General features: G+C 46.9%; 1 long non-coding RNA gene across 1 annotated transcript in view; it reads left to right on the top strand.

Moving 5' to 3' along the window:
* Positions 1-15,398, top strand: part of LOC116967972 — an 86,509-nt gene extending 71,111 nt beyond the window's left edge. The window contains exon 5 of the long non-coding RNA XR_004410372.1: positions 14,900-15,398. This is a non-coding gene — a long non-coding RNA (uncharacterized LOC116967972). The remainder of the gene's footprint in view (positions 1-14,899) is intronic.
* The last annotated feature ends 6,982 nt before the right edge of the window (positions 15,399-22,380 follow it).

Genomic DNA, 22,380 nt, shown 5'->3' on the forward strand with positions numbered 1-22,380 from the left:
AAGGCCATCAATGAGGTAGATAGTAGTTCTGCACTGCTCTCTGGTTGGGGTAGGATAGTTCAATTGCCTGATTACTGCTGGGAAGAAACTGTCCCTGAATCTGTGTGTTTTCACACCTATACCTGATGGGAGAGGGGAAAGAGGGAGTGGCCAGTATGTGACTTGTCCTTGATTATGCTGATGGCCTTGCCGAGGCTGGGAATGAGTTTGATGCTGTGTGCGTGTGGAGTTCGCACGTTCTCCCTGTGACTGTATGCCTTCTTCTTCGGCTATGTGTGTGTGTGGAGTTTGCATGTTCTCTCTGTGACCCATCCGGAAAGGCATGGCTTCTCCGGATGGTCATGCTGATGGATTGTGCTTCCTACTCGCAGGATCTTTTCAGACATGGCCACTGACGTGGCCAACGACACCTTCGCAGCCACAGCCGCAGACACCGCTGCCGACAACGCCGCCGACTCCGCCGCGCCAGGTACTGACACTGCCGCAGCCACCGGCACTGATAACACCTCCGCAACCACCGGTGTCGACACTGTCGCCAACACCATCGGAGCCGACACCACCGTCGACACTGTCGCCAACACCACCGTCGACACTGTCGCCAACACCATCGTCGACATGGCCGCCGATACCACCGTCGACAAGGCCGCCAACACCACCGTCCACACTGTCGCCAACACCACCGTCGACACTGTCGCCAACACCACCGTCGACAAGGCCGCCAACACCACCGTCCACACTGTCGCCAACACCACCGTCGACACTGTCGCCAACACCACCGTCGACACGGCCGTCGACACCACCGTCGACACTGTCGCCTACACCACCGTCGACACTGTCGCCAACACCACCGTCGACACTGTCGCCAACACCACCGTCGACACTGTCGCCAACACCACCGTCGACACTGTCGCCAACACCACCGTCGACACTGTCGCCAACACCACCGTCGACACTGTCGCCAACACCACCGTCGACAATGTCGCCAACACCACCGTCGACACTGTCGCCAACACCACCGTCGACACTGTCGCCAACACCACCGTCGACACTGTCGCCAACACCACCGTCGACACTGTCGCCGACACCACCGTCGACACTGTCGCCGACACCACCGTCGACACTGTCGCCGACACCACCGTCGACACTGTCGCCGACACCACCGTCGACACAGTCGCCGACACCACCGTCTACACGGCCGCCGACACCAGCGCAGACACCGCCGCCGATGACACCGCCAATGACACCGCTGTGGACCTGCCTGATGACGTGACCAACGATATGCCTGTGGAGCTGCAAAGAAAGGTAATGGAGACCCTCTGCCTCATGCACAGCATGGTGCCGCAGCCGGAGCATCGGCGCTACCAATATCCTGGTGGGGAGATTTGCAAATGTTACTGGGGAGACATTAAACTAGAACGGTTGGGGGGAGACTCAAATAGAGAAAGCTGTAAGGGGAAAGAAGAAAAAGTTAATAATCAGAAAATAAGAGGTGGTGGGTTTCTTAAATGTGTGAGCAGAGATACAGGGTGGTGCTAAATGATGGCAGAAGCAATAGGTAGCAAGGTGAAAAATAAAAGTGGCTGGCAGACAAATCCAGGGAAAAAATCAAAATGGTATAAGGAGTAAGGGTGTTGTAATAAACAAGCCTGAAGGCTTTGTGTCTCAATGCAAGGAGCATTTTTAATAAGGTGGATGAGTTGAATGTGCAGATGGCTATTAATGACAATGATATAGTTGGGATCACGGAGACATGGCTCCAGGGTGACCAAGGCTGGGAGCTGAACATCCAGGGATATTCAATATTCAGTAGGGATAGACAGAAAGGAAAAGGAGGTGGGGTAGCATTGCTGGTTAGAGAGAAGATTAACGCAATAGAAAGGAAGGACATTAGCTTGGAGGATGTGGAATCGATATGGGTAGAGCTGCGAAACACTAAGGGGCAGACAACGCTAGTGGGGAGTTGTGTACAGGCCACCTAACAGTAGTAGTGGAGTTGGGGATGGCATCAAACAGGAAATTAGAAATGCGTGCGACATAGGTAAAACAGTTATAAAGGGTGACTTCAATCCACATATAAATTGGGTGAATCAAATTGGCAGGGGTGCTGAGGAAGAGGATTTCTTGGAATGTATGTGGGATAGTTTTCAAAACCAACATGTAGAGGAACCAACGAGAGAGCAGGCTATTTTAGACTGGGTATTGAGTAATGAGGAAGGGTTAGTTAGCAGTCTTGTTGTGCGTGGCCCCTTGGGCAAGAGTGACCATAATATGGTTGAGTTCTTCATTAGGATGGAGAGTTACATTGTTAATACAGAAACAAGGGTTCTGAACTTAAAGAATGGTAATTTTCAGGGTATGAGACGTGAATTGGCCAAGATAGACTGGCAATTAATTATTAAAAGGTTGATGGTGGATATGCAAAGGAAGGCATTTAAAGACTGCATGGATGAACTACAACAATTGTTCATCCCAGTTTGGCAAAAGCATAAATCAGGGAAGGTAGTGCATCCATGGATAACAAGGGAAATCAGGGATAGTTTTGATACTAGGATACTTAGAAGATTGAGGGGGGGGGGGGGGTTCTTATAGAAACGTACAAAATTACGGGTTGGACAGGCTAGATGCAGGAAGATTGTTCCCGATGTTGGGGAAGTCCAGAACAAGGAGTCACAGTTTAAGGATAAAGGGGAAATCTTTTAGGACCGAGATAATAAAAACATTTTTTCACATGGGCAGTGGTGAATCTCTGCCACAGAAGGTAGTTGAGGTCAATTCATTGGCTATATTTAAGAGGGAGTTAGATGTGGCCCTTGTGGCTAAAGAGATCAGGGGGTATGGAGAAAAGGCAGGTGCAGGATACTGAGTTGGATGATCAGCCACGATCATATTGAATGGCGGTGCAGGCTTGAAGGGCCGAATGGCCTACTCCTGCACCTATTTTCTATGTTTCCATGTGACTTACTGCACTTTCAGCGCCGCAGACCTGGGTTCGATCCCGACAATGGGTACTGTCTGTACAGAGTTTGTACGTTCTCCCCGTGACTTACATGGGCTTTCTACGGGCTCTCTGGTTTCCTCTGGTTTCCTCCCACACCCCAAAGACATACAGGTTTGTAGGTTAATTGGCTTGGTATAAATGTAAATTGTCACTGGTGTATGTGGGGTGGTGTAATGTGCGGGGATTGCTGGTCGGTGCGGACTCTGGGCCGAAGGTCTTACTTCCCCGCTGTGTCTCTAAAACTAAAAAAATGAAACTATAGCCGTGAGAAACTGTCGATGCTTGCGTACTTTTAAAAAAAGATGTAAAGTGCTGGAGTAACTCAGCGGGGTGCAAGTGTCCCAGCCTGATGTTTCAAGCACTAAATGTTTTACGACGTGACTGTTCTAACTTTGTGAAAACAAAATGTTTTCCCAGAATACTGCCTGGATTAGAGGGCTTCAGCTACAGGGAGAGGGTCGGATAGACTTGGATTGTTTTCTGTGCCATGTCAGAAGATGAGAGGAGACTAGGCAATCGTAATTAAACACACTAACACTTCACAATTAATTTCCTTACAACCACACAGTTAAAATACAGTTACTTATGGATTACAAAGATTAAAGATGAGTTTTGCCTCATTCTTACAAAGTGCTAAAGTCAAAGTTCTAATCACACAATTCCAAACTACAGACACATAAAGGTAATTAATTGTCCCACTTGATTGCTTCTTCCCAAGCTCGGGTCTAATTTCATTCTGTATTACAACCTCCCCGTACTATCTCTGGAAGAAAATAATGTAAAAGCCTCTTCACTAAAAACATTCCTCACAACAAATGAAAGATTATCAAAACAGAGTTACTTTCTTAGTTTCTGGTAACCATAAGAAATCCTTTCGCAAAGGTCACACAACCATCACCAATGCCTTATCTCTTATCCCAACATAAACACATGTACAAAACAGCACAAACCATCCCACAGACTAGTATCTACCCTTGGTGCCTACAATCCAACATAGGCAACCATAAATCGCCTTAAATGACACAGCCAAACTCTGAGATGTGTCACAAAGGAAGAAGGATGGTGCCCATGTCATGGAGAAAGATCCCATTTAGAACTTCCATTATAAACAGCAACCTAAACCAACTACAATCTCTCACAGCATGATTATTGCTTCAAAGCAATAAATAAAGATATGCCCATTCAGATCAACATTTCCACGTTATGATAAGCCATCTGTTCTCCTGTGTGTGTTCTTTGTTCTTTATTTCCTTGTGGAGGCATGTATTTCTGATAGCCCCAACTCCAAACCCTTCTTTTGCAACTTAACACAAGTTCCTTAAGAACTTATCATTTGAGCAATTTTATTATATATTTCCTCAAGTGGAAGGACAATACAGGATTACAATCAACCCACCCATAGTGTACAGATATAGGATTAAGGGAATATCGATTAGTGCAAGATAAAGTCTGATTTAAGATAGTCTGAGGGATAGTTTAAGAATAAGGGGTAAATCATTTAGAACGGAGATGAGGAAAAACTTTTTCACACAGAGTGCTGAGAGTCAGTGAAATTCTCTGCCGCAGATGGTGGTGGAGGCCGGTTCTCTGGATGCTTTCAAGAAGGAGCTGGACAGAGCTCTTAAAGATAACGCAGTCATAGGATACGGGGAGGAACAGGGTATTAATTGTGCATGATCGCCATGATCATGGTGAATATGCTGGCTCGAGGGGCCGAATGGCCTACTCCTGCACCAATTGTCTATTGTCTTCAATGAATAATAATGAATGAATAAAAATGTTATTAGCCAAGTATGTCCACATACAAGGAATTTACATTGGAGCTTTGCTCGCATGTAACAACAAGATATTCAGTAGACAATTAAAAACAAAACATTATAATTTAAACATGTGAAAATAAAGTACCGGAGTAAAAAGAGTCTTTTGGCTGTTGAATAGAGTTACTGCTCGTGGGAAGAAGCTGCTTTTATGTCTGACTGGCAGCTTTGACAGTCCTGAGTCGCCTCCCAGAGGGAAGTGATTCAAAGAGTTTGAGGCAGAAGGTGAGATCGGCAAAAAACCTCTGCATCTGCGGTAGATGGTAGGTGGGGACTGCTCTCTGGTTGGTAATTGGGTGGTTAGTACGTAGGACAGTACAGCACAAGAACGGGCCCTTCGGCCCACAATGTTTGTGCCTGAACATGATCCATATCTCTCTCTCCTCTCTAATTCCACAAGCCCATCTAAAAGCTCCTTAAACACCCCTCTCATATCTGCCTCCACCACCTTCCCAGGTCAGGCATACCAGGCCCCCACCACTGCCCCGCTCATCCCCATTAAACTTCCCCCAACTCTCCTTATAGCGATACCGTCTAGTCTTGGACATTTCCAGCCTGGCATAAAAAGATTTTGAGTGTCTACCCTAACTGTGCCTCTCATCATTTTATATACTTAATAGACTAAGTGAGACCCGTTGGGTCCCAGCTTCACACGGGAGGGCTGGTCCCCCAACACAATATTCCACCTCTGCACCACTTCCAATATTGCTGACCAGTGGGGGCGGGGGGGGGGGGTATCTGGAGTGCTAGTATGAACCATTTTAGAACCAATAGACATGTTTTGCAAGATTTAGATCCAATAGACATGTTTTGCAAGCTTTAGAACCAATAGACATTTTTTGCAAGCTTTAGAACCAATAGACATTTTTTTGCAAGCTTTAAACCCAATAGATGCTTTGCAAGCATTAAAACCAATTTACACTAGTTTTGCAAGCTTTAGAACATTTAGAGACACTTTTTGGATGCTTTAGAACCTATAGAGACACTTTTTGCAAGCTTTAGAACGAATAGACATTTTTTGCAAGCTTTAGAACCAATAGAGATACTTTTTGCAAGCTTTAGAACCAATAGACATTTTTGTGCAAGCCTTAGATCCAATAGACACTTTTTTGCAAGCTTTAGAACCAATAGACACTTTTTTGCAAGCTTTAGAACCAATAGACACATTCTGCAAGCATTTTAGAACCACTAAGGGCACTTACATTTGAGTAGACATGTGTTCAGTGTTATTCACAGCTCAGAGAAACGTGACCGTCTGCCTTCGTCCATCTTGAAGAGACTGTGAGGCACACCACTTCCTGGTTTTATAGTCCCTCCCCCTGCCGCCAGCAGGGGCAGATGAGAGAATGGGGAATTTTGTAAAAACATTAATATCTCTGACATTTTTCATCGACGGGAAAAATCCTCGGCACACATGCGGCGATGGGGGGGCTGTGAGCAAGGTGGCCAAAAATGATGGCCGTAGGTGGCGGCGTTCTCTCGGAAATCGCAACACAGATGGCCTAAACCGATCAAGAACAGACTTTTAGTAATATAGATAGATAACTGGTCTCCTCTGAACCTCTGACATTGCAGAAAAAAACAATGCAGGTCTATCCAACCTCACTCTGTAACTAAAGCCATCGAATCCAGGCAACATTCTGGTAAAACATTTTGTTTACAAAAAGTTAGAACCTTTTCCTCATAAAACGTTTTGTGCTGCGCACGTCCGTCTTACGCGTTCTAATGAGGGGTGGACGCAAGGAATTGCAGATGCTCGTTTATATAAAAAGACAAATTGCTGGAGTATCTCCGCAGTCGCTGGTTGCCTGGTCTGGAGAAAGGCAGGTTTGTGATCCTTAGAATGTGCAAACTCCGCATGGACAGCTCCTGAGGTCAGGATAGAACCCTGGTCTCTGGGTCTGTGAGGTAGCAACTAATCTCATGATTTTATACACGTCTATAAGATCACCACATCCTATATAGAGGATGGGAGCAGCCTGGCTTGAGGATAGAACTGAAAAATTGGATTAGAAATATCTAAATACCCATCCTTATTGTTTTGTTTTCCAGCAGAACGAATCATTCCAATCGATGGGCAAGGCCTCGCGACTAAGATCATTTCTTCGCAACATTTTTTGCTGGCCTTGCTGCCTGAATAACAACAAAGGCACCATCTCGGGGAGTTCCCGCAGCTCCACACCATCACTTCCTCGGTCGATGGAAAATGTCATAATTCGGGTCCGCCTCGAAAACGGCCATGGAAAGGTGTCCAAAAGAATTATGGTAGGTGCATGGCATTCTTCCACGGCTCAGATAATACTTTATAGCAGAAACTCAGCATGGAAACAGGCCCTTCGGCCCACTGATTCCGTGCTGACCAACGATTGGATAGGATGCACTAGTTCCTGCATGCTGGGGACAATTTACTGAAGCTAATTAATCTACAATCCCAAATATCCTTGAAGTGTGGGAAGAAACCAGGGCACTGGTGTTAGTCAGGGGTTATGGGGAGAAGGCAGGAAAATGGGGTTAGGAAGGAGATAAAGATCTGCCATGGTTGAGTGGCAGATTAAGCTCGATAGGCCGAATGGCCTAACTCTACTTCTATGACCGTATGAGCACCCGAAGAAAATCCCATGCGGTCACAGGGAGAACATACAAACTCCCCACAGACAGCAGCCACAGTCAGGATGGAACCCGGGTCTCCGGCGCTCTATGGCAGCACATCTACCATTGCTGCAATATATTTGTGACTTCTGAATAAAACATTTGGAAATGTGAAAAGTTGAAAACACAGGAGCTTGTTTCCGGCTTGTTTAGTCCAAAGTCTACAACAGACGCAAAATTTAATGAGATTCTGGTTTCTCTCATAAGGGGCAAGAGTCAGAGGATATAGAGTGATGCAGTGTGGCCCTTTGGCCCATCTTGCCCACACCGGCCACGTGTCCCACCTGCCTGCATTTGGCCCATATCCCTCCAAACTTGTCATATCCATGTACCTGTCCAATTGCTTCTTAAACGTTGCGATAGTCAATGCTTCAACTTCCTCCTCTGGCAGCTCGTTCCATACACCCATCTCAATGTGAGAGGGGAAAGATTTAGAAACATAGAGACATAAACAATAGGTGCAGGAGTAGGCCATTCTGCCCTTTGAGCCTGCACCGCCATTCAATATGATCATGGCTGATCATCCAACTCAGTATCCTGTACCTGCCTTCTCTCCATAACCCTGATCCCTTTAGCCACAAGGGCCACATCTAACTCCCTCTTAAATATAGGCAATAAACTGTGGCCTCAACTTCCTTCTGTGGCAGCGAATTCCACAGATTCACCACTCTGTGTGGGACCTGTAATAGGGACCTGAGGGGCAGCTTTTTCACACAGGTGTGTGTAGTGGTACAGAAGGCTGAGGTGATCATATCGAGGTGTATAATATCATGAGGGGAATACAAAGAGTGAATGCCGAGGGTGTTTTATCCCGGGAGGTGAATCAAGACAAGATGACATGGGTTTAAGGTGAGAGGGGAAGATTTAATAGGAATCTGAGGGGTGTTAGGTTTTGGGTGCGAGCTGCCAGAGGAGGTAGTTGTGGCAGGAACTACACAATATTTAAAAGTCAACTGAACAGGTAGCTTGGTAGAAAATGTTTCAAGGGGTATGGGGCAAACGTGGGCAGATAGGACTGGCGTAGAAAATGGGCATCTTGGCTGGTTTGGGTAAGTTGGGTTGAAAGGCCTGTTTCTGTGGTGCATGGTGCTAAGGGTATAATGGTTTGAAAGATACACAAAATTGCTGGAGGAACTCAGCGGGTGCAGCAGCATCTATGGAGCGAAGGAAATAGGCGACGTTTGGGGCCGAAACCCTTCTTCAGACTGATGGGGGGTGGGGAAAGAAAGAAGGAAGAAGGGAGGAGGAGGAGCCCGAGGGCGGGCGGATGGGAGGGTGGGTGGAGACAGCTAGAGGGTGAAGGAAGGGGAGGGGACAGCACAGGCTAGCCAAATTGGGGGAATTCAATGTTGATGCCATAAGGGCGCAAGGACCCCAGACGGAATATGAGGTGCTGTTCCTCCAATTTCCGCTGTTGCTCACTCTGGCAATGGAGGAGACCCAGGACAGAGAGGTCGGATTGGGAATGGGAGGGGGAGTTGAAGTGCTGAGCCACCGGGAGGTCATGTAGGTTAAGGCGGACTGAGCGGAGGTGTTCGGCGAAACGGTCGCCCAACCTACGCTTGGTCTCACCGATGTAAATTAGCTGACATCTAGAGCAGCGGATGCAGTAGATGAGGTTGGAGGAGATACAGGTGAACCTTTGTCGCACCTGGAACGACTGCTTGGGACCTTGAATGGAGTCGAGGGGGGAGGTGAAGGGACAGGTGTTGCATTTCTTGCGGTTGCAACGGAAAGTGCCCGGGGAGGGGGTGGTGCGGGAGGGAAGGGACGAATTGACGAGGGAGTTGCGGAGGGAGCGGTCTTTGCGGAAGGCAGACATGGGGGGAGATGGGAAGATGTGGCGAGTGGTGGGGTCACGTTGGAGGTGGCGGAAATGGCGGAGGATTATGTGTTGTATTTGCCGGCTGGTGGGGTGAAAGGTGAGGACCAGAGGGACTCTGCCCTTGTTGCGTGTGCGGGGATGGGGAGAGAGAGCAGTGTTGCGGGGTATGGATGAGACCCTGGTGTGAGCCTCATCTATGGTGGCGGAGGGGAATCCCCGTTCCCTGAAGAACGAGGACATTTCCGATGCCCTGGTATGAAATGTCTCATCCTGGGAACAGATGCGGCGTAGGCGGAGGAATTGGGAGTAGGGGATGGAGTCTTTACAGGGGGCAGGGTGGGAGGACGTGTAGTCCAGATAGCCATGTGAGTCAGTGGGTTTATAATGTATGTCGGTCAGGAGTCTGTCCCCTGCGATGGAGATGGTGAGGTCAAGGAATGGTAGGGAAGTGTCGGAAATCGTCCAGGTGTATTGGAGTGCCGGATGGAAGTTGGTGGTGAAGTGGATGAAGTCAGTCAGTTGTGTGTGGGTGCAGGAGGTGGCACCAAAGCAGTCGTCAATGTAGCGGAGGTAGAGGTCGGGGATGGGGCCCTGGTACGCATCGAACAAGGATTGGTCAACGTACCCGACAAAGAGGCAGGCGTAGCTGGGGCCCATGCGTGTGCCCATAGCTACGCCTTGTGTTTGGAGGAAATGGGAGGAGTCAAATGTAAAGTTATTGAGGGTGAGGACCAACTCCGCTAAGCGGAGGAGAGTGTCAGTGGCTGGGTAAAGGTTGCTCCTCTGGTCGAGGAAGAACCGGAGGGCTTTGAGGCCATCCTGGTGGGGGATGGAGGTGTAGAGTGACCGGACATCCATGGTGAAGATGAGGGGGTGAGGGCCCAGAGAGTGGAATGCGTGGAGGCGGCGCAGAGTGTCTGAGGTGTCTAGAACAAAGGTGGGGAGGGATTTGACCAAGGGGGATAGGATGGAGTCAAGGTATGTGGAGATGAGTTCGGTGGGGCACGAACACGCAGAGACAATGGGTCTGCCGGGAGAGCCGGGTTTGTGTATTTTGGGGAGAAGGTAAAAACGGGCCGTGCGGGGCTGGGGAACGATGAGTTTGGAGGCTTGGTCAGGTAGGGCGTGGGAATTGATGAAGTCGGTGATGGTGCTAGAAATGGTGGCCTGGTGCTCGTCAGTGGGGTCATGGTCCAAGGGTAAGTAGGAGGAGGTGTCCGAGAGTTGGCGCGTGGCCTCAGCTTTGTAGAGATCGACGCGCCAGACTACCACGGCACCTCCCTTGTCGGCTGGTTTGATGACCCAGTCTGGGTTTTTGCGGAGAGATTCGATGGCAGTGCGTTCAGAGGGGGAAAGATTGGAGTGGGACAGGGGAGTGGAGAAGTTGAGGCGGTTGACGTCGCGGCGGTTTGAAAGATGCTCTGTATATGACTCCTGGAATGTGATTGGGGACACTCTTATCTTTCATTGCCTTGGACTCCCTGTAGTTTGAAATGGGAGGAGAGAATATAGATCCTAATATCAAGTAGGGTTAATTATATGTTCAAAAGATGATCCTTTGCCAAACATGGTGTGAAGGCATCAGAAAAATCAATCTATATGTCAATAATTTTAAATTAACGAGTCCTTTGCCTACTGCAGTGGATGTTGTAACTACATTAGACTTACAGTGTTGGAAACAGGTCCTTTGTCCCACCGAGTCCACGCCGACCATAAATCACTCCGTACACTAGCACTATACTACACACTAGGGACAATGTACAATTTACAGAAGCCAATCAACCTGCAAACATGCACGACTTTGGAGTGTGGGAGGAAACCAGGGCACCGGGAGAAAACCCACACGGTCACAGGAAAACGTACAAACTACGGGCAGACAGTACCGGTAGTCAGGATTGAACCGGGTCTCAGGTGCTGTAAGGCGGCAGCTTTGTACCGCCCATTTGTTAGCAACCTTATCCGCATCTGTTGTAGACCAAGTAAACAACAGAAATATTTCAACTCCACCCGATTCGTTTCTTTGTAATACAGTCCACTTTAATTTCTGTTGCCACAGAGGCTGTAGATAGCAATGTTACAACATTTTGCGATTTAAAAAATCAAGTCTGCAATTTATCCCATCAGATAAAGCACAAAAAGAAGTTTAATTTGACACCTAATTCACTTTCATATCTTCAGTATTAAAAAAAGTTATGGCCATTTTTATACTCGGAAATTAGCATCTTGTTCCCTATTGCTTTTCCATTGACTTAACTCAAAAGCTGTGACAGTCAAAAGCCCACATCTTTCTTAAAAATTATGAGAACTGAATGAAATGTTCAGTTATTATAGATTGAAGCATTCTGAAACAAATATGAAACAATCTTACTTGGATTACCTGAAATTAAAGCATATAATTAGTTAGTTACCTAATTGTAGCTAATTACAAAATTCAATTACTAGATCTAAACATCTATCCATTTCTTAAAAGATTAACATTTTTAAATAGCCTAAGTGTCCAAATAACATTCACACATGAATTCGCAATATAACATGATTTTTATATCTCATTGTCATGAATTTATAGGCCAAATGGAAGGAATTCAATGTTTAATTCCCGTAAATTAATGGGCATTTAAATCATCTTGTGAGTGGGTTATAGTTTGTGTAACGCGATTGATTGGAACGTTGTGGTTGCAGTGAATTTGAACACCATATCGGCAGGAAAAACACTGCCGGGTTCGTATGGAGCCAAAGTCCCATTTTCGCCGATTACTTTGGTTTAAAGTAATCAGAAGAAGCAAGTTATATGTAAAATATATGACTTACATTATGTTTTGTCCCCTACTTGAGAAATATCTTTTTATTTTACTCCAGCGATTAAATTGTCCCGCAATTTTTTTTTTAAACTTCCGAGAATGGAAGTCCAGTCGATTGTTCTGCAGCAGCTGGCAGCCTGAGGAAGTTCGCCTCCGACGGGCAGGAGAAAACTGCATTTTAATCCCTCCCCCTCAAAGCCACCAAAGTGGCTCACATGGCCAGTGGCAGAACTGCAGCGCCGCTGAAGATAAGATTTGTAACATCGCTAACTTAGAGGCCAAGTCAGTGGATATTTTTAAGGCATAGATAGATTCTTGATTAGTATGGATGTCAGAGGTTATGGGGAGAGGGCAGGAGAATGAGGTTACGAGAGAGAGATGATCAGCCATGACTGAATGGCCTAATTCTACTCCTATTCCTTATGAACACGGCAGCAGACAGCATCCGTAGTCGGGGTCGAACCCAGGTCTCTGGTGCTGTACGGCAGCAACTCTGCTGCTGCACCACCGTGACTCCCTACATTTCCTTGATTTTCTGCCTTGTGGCTCTTTTGAAAGATTACTGGTATATTATCTAGTTACAAACTGAAACCAAGAACCCTGCAGAGGATCCAGGGATGTCGTCTTGGTTCGCTAATTGAATACCTTTTTATGGCCGATTTTTCAGAGTAAATTACTTCTACTTTGCAGGAAGCTTAGTTTAATTTATTGTCATGTGCCCAGTAAAAAACTTTTGTTGTGTGCTAACCAGTCAACAGAAAGACAATACATGATTACAATCGAGCCATCCACAGGGTAAAGAAACATGATAAAGGGAATAAAGTGAATAACGTTTAGTGCAAGATAAAGTCACGAAAATCCGATTGAAGATAGTCCGAGCATCTCCAATGAGGAAGCGAGTAGCTCAAGGCCACTCTCTGGTTGTTGGTGGAATGGTTCAGTTGACTGATAACAGAAAGTGGGATAACATTATAATAATAATAATAATAATAATACATTTTATTTATGGGCGCCTTTCAAGAGTCTCAAGGACACCTTACAAAAATTTAGCAAGTAGAGGAAAAACATGTAGGCGGAATGAAATAAATAGTAGAGACATGACTAGTACACAAATTAAAGACAGAATTCAATACAAAACAAAATATGAGGCAATTCAAGCACAGATGAAAAGGGAGGGGGACGTGGGGCTAAGGATAGGCAGAGGTGAAGAGATGGGTCTTGAGGCGGGGCTGGAAGTTGGAGAGGGACACGGAATTGCGGATCAATTGGGCGAGGGAGTTCCAGAGCCTGGAAGCTGCCCTGGAGAAGGATCTGTCCCCAAAACTGCGGAGGTTGGATTTGTGGATGGAGAGGACACCGGCTGATGTGGATCTGAGGGACCGTGAGGGTTGGTAGGGGGAGAGGAGGTCAGTGAGATATGGGGGGACCAGATGGTGGAGGGCTTTGTAGGTGAGGACCAGGATTTTTTAAGTGATCCGGTGGGAGATGGGAAGCCAGTGAAGTTGTTTGAGGTCTGGAGTGATGTGGTGCCAGGATTTGGTGTGGGTGATGAGTCGGGCGGCTGCGTTCTGGACCAGTTGGAGTCGATTGATGTAGATGGAGCTGATGCCAAGGAGAAGTGAGTTGCAGTAGTCCAGACGGGAGGAGATGAAGGCATGGATCAGTCTTTCAGCAGCGGGAGGTGTGAGAGAGGGTCTGATTTTGGCGATGTTGCGGAGATGAAAGAAGGAGGTTTTAGTGACATGGCGGATGTGAGGCTCAAGGGAGAGGGTGGAATCAAAGATCACGCCAAGGTTGCGGGCCTGGGGAGATGGGGAAGACAGTGGTGACGTCGATGGTGAGAGTGGGGTTATTGATTTTGCTGAGAGTGGATTTGGAGGCTATGAGGAGGTATTCAGTTTTATTGCTGTTGAGTTTGAAGAGTTATGTTGCATCCAGGTTTTTATAGCTGACAAACAGGAGTTGATATGGGAGAGGGGGGGGGGGGGCGTTGTGGGGGGATTTGGTGCCGAGGTAGATCTGGGTGTCATCGGCGTAACAGTGGAAGTCCAGGTTGAAGTGGCGGAGTATGTGACCAAGGGGGAGGATGTAGATGATGAAGAGGAGGGGGCCGAGTATGGAGCATTGGGGAACGCCTTGAGTGAGTGTGGCTGTAGCAGAGGTGTAGTTGTGCAGAGAGATGAAGTGGGATCTGTTGGAAAGGAAGGAACAGAGCCAGCTGAGTGCAGAACCTTCAATGCCAAGGTCCCCAAGTCTGGTAAGCAGGATTTTATGGTTCACTGTATCGAAGGCTGCACTCAGGTCGAGGAGGATGAGGATGTTGAGGGAACCAGTGTCAGCAGAGGTGAGGAGGTCGTTGAGGACTGGTGTGAAAGGGTATTCAATGTATGGTGTGAACTTGATGGTCTGAAGGGCCTGTTTCCATTCTGTATCTCTAAACTTAACTGACCGCAGGCCTGAGGATTGCAAACGACTGGTCAAATAATGGGGTAGCATTTTTCTAAGATACACACAAAATACTGGAGTAACTCAGCGGGTCAGACGGCATTTGAGGAGAGAAGGAATGGGTGACGTTTCGTGTCGAGACCCTTCTTCAAACTGAGAGGCAGGGGAGACGGAGTCTGAAGATATGGAAGGATGAGGAGTGAAAATGACAGATCAAAGCAGACGATGCGGATTGAAGCGGGGCATTTTACTAACACTTGTTTGTTTTCTGGTAAGAGGTTGTAAAATTCCTTTCAGTAGAACCTCAGTGCCACCCCACTCAATACACCTAGCATCTGAAGTAAACACTTTTTCCCTTCCTCTCCAGGTGACCGACGAAGAAAGATCCCCAGCCGTCATCCAGAGAGCCATGGCTAAATTCAATCTGGATGGCGACTGGCAGGATTATCATCGTGTCCTGATCGTCACCAAAGACAGAGGTGAGGAATAAAACATAGGTTGCTTGATGCTGGAAGATGTACAATATTCCTCCTAAACTCAATGTGTTGGAGGAGCTCAGCATATCAAGGTTATTATATTAAGCACTATGTTCAGCATATTAAGTTACAGAGAAAGGTTGAACAAGTTAGGTCTTTATTCTTTGGAGCGCAGAAGGTTAAGGGGGGACGATAGAGGTCTTTAAAATGACGAGAGGGATAGATAGAGTTGACGTGGATAAGCTGTTCCCATTGATAGTAGGGAAGTTTCTAACAAGAGGACATGACTTGAGAATTAAGGAACAGAAGTTTAGGGGTAACATGAGGGGGAACTTCTTTACTCAGAGAGTGATGGCTGTGTGGAATGAGCTTTCAGTGGAAGTGGTGGAGGCAGGTTCGATTTTATCATTTAAAAATAAATTGGATAGTTATATGGACGGGAAAGGAATGGAGGGTTGTGGTGTGAGTGCAGGTAGATGGGACTAGGGGAGAATAAGTGTTTGGCACGGACTAGAAGGGCCGAGATCGCCTGTTTCCGTGCTGTAATTGTTATCTGGTTGTATTGTTATATGGTTATAAGGTGGCACAGCGGTAGAGTTGCTGCCTGACAGCATTAGAGAACCCATTTCCATCCTGACTCCAGGTGCTGTCTGTACGGAATTTGTACGTTCTCCCATGACCGCAGGGGTTTTCTCCGGCTGCTCCGGTTTACTCCCACCCTACAAAGACATGAAGGTTTGTAGGTTAATTGGCTTCCATAAAATATTTGTCTCTGGTGTGTAGGATAGTGCTAGTGTACAGGTGATGGCAGGCCCACATGGACTCGATGGGCCAAAGAGACTGTTTTTCCATGCGTGTGACTACTAAAATACTGAACAAAATGAAACTAAATTATCTGTGGAGGGAATGGGCAGGTGACATTTCAGGTTGAAACCTTTCATATTGGATATGGAACCCACATCCAGTTCGGGTTGAGATTGAAGAAGGGCCCCAACACAAAACGTCACCTGCCCATGCCTTCCAATGCGTGGAAGCAGGCACTTTGGCCTTACACGCCCATGCTGACCAACATGCCACATCTACACTAGTCCCACCTGCCTGCATTTGGCCCATGGCCCTCTAAACCAATGCTATCCATCTAGCTGTTTTTAAACATTGTGATACTTTTCTTTAGAGATACAGCATAGAAACCATTGGCCCATTGAGTCCACGCCGACCATCCTTCACACTACTTCTATGTGATCCCACTTTCTCACCCACACCATACACAATAGTGACCATTTTTACAGAGGCCCATTAACCTACAATTGTAGATGGGATATGAAGGAATCAGAGCACCCGGAGGAAACGCATGCAGTCATGGGGTGAAAAGGTGGTCAGGATGGAACCCGGGTCTCTGGCACTCTTGGCAGTGGCTCTGCCTGCTGAGCCTCTGTGCTGTACACAGAAACAGGCCTTTCAGCACACCAAGTCCACGCTGAACATCGATCTATCTGTCCACACTAGTTCCATGTTATCCCACTTTGTCATCCACTCCCCCCTACTACTACTACTTCTTCTTCTTCTTCTTCGGAGGAGGCGGAGGGGCGGCGGAGGGAGGGCGAGGAGGAGGCGCAGGCGGCGGCGGAGGCGGAGGCGAGGAGGCGGGAGGAGGAGGAGGAGGACGAGGCGGCGGAGGCGGAGGCGGGGGGACGGGGGGAGGAGGTGGAGGTGAGGTCGGATAGGAGCGAGGAGGCGCCGGATGGGCCGTAGGAGGCGAGTCGAGGGGGTGCGTCTTAGGGGAGGAGGAGGCGGCTCTTCGGGTATTAGGAGGTTGTCAGTCTGTCTTACTCGTTCTTCCTTCTTATTTCTGTCTTCTTCTTTTCTCTTCTTCTTCTGTCTTCTTCTTCTTTTCTTCTTCTTCTTCTTCTTCTTCTTCTTCTTCTTCTTCTTCTTCGTGTTTTTTGGCGGTTGGCAAACAACTTTTTAGTGCATTGCCGCCACCAACTGGTATGGAGTGTGGATCAAATAACATTATTACATATACTAATAACCTATATCTTTCTGAACAAATTGGTTACCCTGAGAAAAAGCAATAGGATTTGATAGCACTTATATGAATTTTTTTGTAAAATATCTATTAAATCAAATTGTACTTTTTCTTTTCTGAATTGTTCACTCATTTATCTTCTTTCTTCCTCATACCTCTCACAATGTAATAATAATAATAATAAATTTTATTTAATGGGCGCCTTTCATACATCTCAAGGACACCTTACATAGTAATCGGAATAAAAACATATAATCGGAGTAAAACAAGTAATTAAAGACATCACAATGACACAAATTAAAAACAGAATTCAATCCAAAAACAGAAAATCAAAAACACAGTGTGAAGAGAGAGCAGCGGCAACCAACTCGTGCCAGCGTCCACTCTCTCTTCACGGCAGCCATCTTGGACACAGACCTACAAGACTACAGTTAGACAACAAAAAAAAATCATCCCCCCACAGTGGATAGCACTGTGGAGGAAGGCACAATGTCCAGTCCCCACCCCATGTTCACCCCAAAGTCAGGCCTATTGGGGCCACCGCAGTTGCCTCTACGGAGGCCCGATGTCCCTGGCCGTTCTCACCGGGTGGTCTTGCCCCGGCGTCGGGAGAGTCCTTTCGGCGGCTGGGCCACTTGGAACGGCCGCTTCCTGGTTGGAGCCCGCGGCTGCCGAAGCCGACAAGGCCGCGTCGGTTTGGCGCTCCTAGGCTCCAGATGAAAAAGTCGGCGCCCGCTCTCCTCACTGCCGCCTTGCCGCCTCTACGCACGCCGTCTCTCCGCACGCCGCCTCTCCGCTCCGCAAACCCGCAGCCCGGAGATGTTGCTCACGGCGGTCCAGCTCGCCAGAGCTCCAGCGCGGCGACCCAGGCAAGGCATCGCCCGCTCCGCTCCGCTCCGCTCCAGCGCTCCAATGCTGTGCCGCCACCCAGGCCGAGGTGCTGGGTGGTTCCCGCCAAGAAACGGCGCTCCAAGCCCGCTGGTAGGCCACGAGGACGGGTCGACGGGCAGCCGGAAAAAAGGCTGCCACACCGACCAGGTAGGGACCTATAAATAAAGTAACACATACCCCCCCCACATTAAAAGACCATATCCCCTACAAACAAAAAAACAGGACTCACTAAAAACTAAAAAAAAAACGAATTTAAGACGGACGGCTGCTGCTAGCAGCCGTTCACCAAGATGGCTCCTCCTCACCACAATGACATGCTCTATTGTCTCTTCTTGCCCACAGTATTCACATCTGCCTGTATTATGCTTGCCTATTATAAAAAGTGTACTGTTCAGACCAGTGTGTCCAAATCTGATTCTTGAAATTACTGTCTCCTCTTTTCTGTTTTTTCCTGCACATCTCATTTCTCCCACTTTCCTCTGGACTCTGTAGAACCACCGTCCTTTCCGCTCTTCCTCCCATTGTTTTTGCCATCTTTCCTTCATTCTTTGCTTAATAATGTCTTTGATTTCAGTTTTACCTATGTTAATACTTAAATCAATCTTACTTCTTTTTGTTACCTCTTTTGCTACCTTATCTGCCATTTTGTTTCCTCTAATGCCAATGTGTGCTGGTACCCATAAAAATATGACTGTAAGCCCCATCATTTGAATTCTGAATAGTATTTGTTGTATTTCAATCAAAATGTCTGGTCTACTGTCTGAATGGCTGTGCCATCCACTCCCTACTCACTAGGGGCAATTTACAGAGACCAATTAAACAATTAGTGAAAATTTACAGAGACCAATTAAACAATTGAAAGTAGGCATGCAGGTGCAACAGGCAGTGAAAAAAGCCAATGGTATGTTAGCATTCATGACAAAAGGATTTGAGTATAGGAGCAGGAAGGTTCTACTGCAGTTGTACAGGGTATTGGTGAGACCACACCTGGAGTATTGCGTACAGTTTTGGTCTCCAAATCTGAGGAAGGACATACTTGCCTTAGAGGGAGTACATAGAAGGTTCACCAGACTGATTCCTGGGATGTCAGGACTTTCATATGAAGAAAGACTGGATAGACTCGGCTTGTACTCGCTAGAATTTAGAAGATTGAGGGGGGATCTATTAGAAACTTACAAAATTCTTAGGGGGTTGGACAGGCTAGATGCAGGAAGATTGTTCCCAATGTTGGGTGTGAGATATATTGTTTGTGCTCACAATCACTACTCAGAGACTAAATCGTGGAAACAAGAAATGCTTTATTTGCGAGTCTGCAGAATCGGGTGCCTCTCCAAGTTGAGACACACCGAGCTAAGGAAAAACGTCTATTTTTATACAATTCAGTATACAGTCTTTATTGATCGGACTACTCCCCTTCTGACCCCTTCCAATCAGGGTACCGAGGTTCACAATCTTCCAACCCTCTCCTCCGTGCGTCATCAATCATTCCCTCTCCTCCCACATCATACATCGCATGTACATTTAAATTAGGTTCTTTGTCATGAGGGGCGTAAAGTTAATATTCATTTAACTGATTAAGCATGCGCAGTATCTGTGCCCTAACCTACTTAATTGCCTTTGACCTAAAGAATAGCTTGTGTGTTGTCAGCTACATTCCTTACCTCATCTTGTTATGGGACATTGTTATCAACAGCTCTGAAGGTCTGACTGTTTGTTCGAATCACAAGGTTGGTGTTTCCAGTTACTCGGCCCATCACAAGGTCGGTGACTACAACCGTTTGGCCCCTCACAATGGTGGTGGTTTAATCATCTTATCCCTCACAATGGGGAAGTCCAGAACAAGGGGTCACAGTTTGAGGATAAAGGGGAAATATTTTAGGACCGAGATGAGAAAAACAGTTTTCATGCAGAGAGTGGTGAGTCTCTGGAACTCTCTGCCACAGAAGGTAGTTGAGGTCAATTCACTGGCTATATTTAAGAGGGAGTTAGATGTGGCACTTGTGGCTAAAGGGATCAGGGCGTATGGAGAGAAGGCAGGTACAGGATACTGAGTTGGATGATCAGCCATGATCATATTGAATGGTGGTGCAGGCTCGAAGGGCCGACTGGCCTACTCCTGCACCTAATTTCTATGTTTCTATTATAATATTATTGAGTGTAAATCCAAGTGATGTAAACCCTTTTGTAGTGTGCTGCAAGATTTGAGTGTATTGCAAATAAGCCCCACTCTGAATCATTTAGAATTCTATAACTTCTACAGTACATACCTTTATAAAGGAAATGAGGAGGATTTTCTTTCGCCAGAGGGTGGTGAACCTGTGGAATTCATTGCCACAGATGACTGAAAAGGCCAAGCCAATGGATATTTTTTAAACTGAGATTGCCAGATTCTTGATTAGTGCAGGTATCAGAGGTTATGAGGAGAAGGCAGGAAATAGGGTTGAGATGGTAAAATAGATTAGCGATTATTGAACGGCAGAGTAAACCTGATGAGCCGAATGGCCTAATTCTGCTCCTATAATTTACAAACTTATTCACTGGAAATGTCGCTTTCTATTCACAAAGCAAGACTGCAATGTAAATAAATGTAAAAACAAAGAACTACAGATGCTGGTTTAATATCAAAGATAGACACAAAGTTCTGGAGTAATCCAGCGGGTCAGGCAACATCTCTGGAGAAAATGGAAGAGGAACATTTCGGGCCGGGACCCTTCTTCAGACTGAATGTAGGTGGGGTGGGGGGCAGGAAGAGGTGGAGAGCTGGAGGTGAGAAAATCAGGAGCCATCAGGGTCGGCCACAAATGAGCTCGGATGGGGCGGTGCCTGGTAGTCCATTGTTGGCTAGTTGAAGGTGTGATCTCAAGACGACAATATGAAGAACTGTGGCGAAATGACTAGGGAGGAGCAGGGGGGGGGGGGGCAAGGGTGGAGGGGGAGTGGGTGCAAGATAAAGTTAGTTAAAATTAGACAATTCAATGTTCATAGAGCAGTCCTGAACTATCTACCTCATTGGTGACCCTCGGACAATCCTTGATCGGACTTTGCTTGCTTTACCTTGCATGAACATTATTCCCTTATCGTGTATCTATACACTGTAAATGGATCGTCGTGTATTGTATTTCTGCTGTCTCGTTAGCATGCAACAAAAAGCTTGATGCTGTGCCTCGGTACATGTGACAATGAACTAAACTGTAACTAACATGAAGCTATGTACAAGTTGCCCAAGTGAAATATGAGGTGCTGTACCTCCATCTTGTGTTTGGCCTCACTCTGGCAGTGTAGGAGACCCAGGCCAGAAAGCTCAGTGTGGGTCAGGAATAGGAGTAGGATAAGACCATTCGGCCCATCAAATCATACCCCGCCATTCAATCATGGTTGATCTACCTCTCCCTCCTAACCCCATTCCTCTGCCTTTCCCCCATAACCCCTGACACCTGAACTAATCAAGAGTCTATCTCTGCCTTGTTCATTGACTTGGCCTCAACAGCCTTCAGTGGCAAAGAATTCCACAGTTTCACCACCCTCTGACTAAAGAAATGTCTCCTCAGCTCCTTCCTAACAGAACATCCTTTAATTCTGAAGGGGTGTTCAAAGCTGGGATGAAGGTATAAGTTATATGCCTTCTATCACAGTGGGGAATGTGAGGTTGCTGAAACCAACAAGATGGTGGTGCTGCCTGCACTGGTGAGGACTCAGAGGGAGTGCGGTGTGGGCAGTGATCTCGCTGTTTATGGGGTCATGGCGCCATGTGAACAGCCCGGTGTCTGGGCAGCTTTCTGACTGTTCGTGTGGACAGGGACGGCAGAGAGAGTGTGGTAGCGGTCCATACAACTCTGGTCACATCATGGTGAAGGAGCGTGTGTGTGTGTGTGTGTGTGTGTGGCCCGAACATTAAACTGATGGCTGTGGATCTCCGCTTATGCTGTGTGGCCTGGGGATTCTCACACGCCGCTGTGTGGCTGTTTATGTTTAATTTTTAAGTAGTTTTGTATCTTGTTGCTTTTTTGGTGTGACTATAAAATAAACCAAATGTCACTGTACCTCGGCACACGTGCCAACAAAGGACCATTGAAATGTTTGTTAGACGGGCGATCACGTGGGCCTCGTAGGCCTCGTGTTCAGTGAGACGGTCGCCCAGTCTACGTTTGGAAATGTACTGATTGTTTATTTTCTCTTCTGTCCCCAGCGGTGGTCATTCCTGACGACGCCAACATATACTACGCGGTGGGCCCCGTTGCCAAAGTTCATTTTGTTCTGAAGAAAAAGGACAACTGCAGTCAACTCGGAAACGGATCGGCCAACTGTGGTGTGTAAATGTGGTGTCAAATGGTGTCAACATTCTGGTCAGCTTTGTATAGAACGGTTATTTGGTGTCGACATTGTGATCTGTGTCATGGAGGGGCAGTCGCAACTATCTGGAAGGTGGCATTTATAACTTTTCTCCCTTTTCTG

Source organism: Amblyraja radiata, chromosome 43, assembly GCF_010909765.2.
Source record: "Amblyraja radiata isolate CabotCenter1 chromosome 43, sAmbRad1.1.pri, whole genome shotgun sequence".
NCBI classification, from domain to species: Eukaryota; Metazoa; Chordata; class Chondrichthyes; order Rajiformes; family Rajidae; genus Amblyraja; species Amblyraja radiata.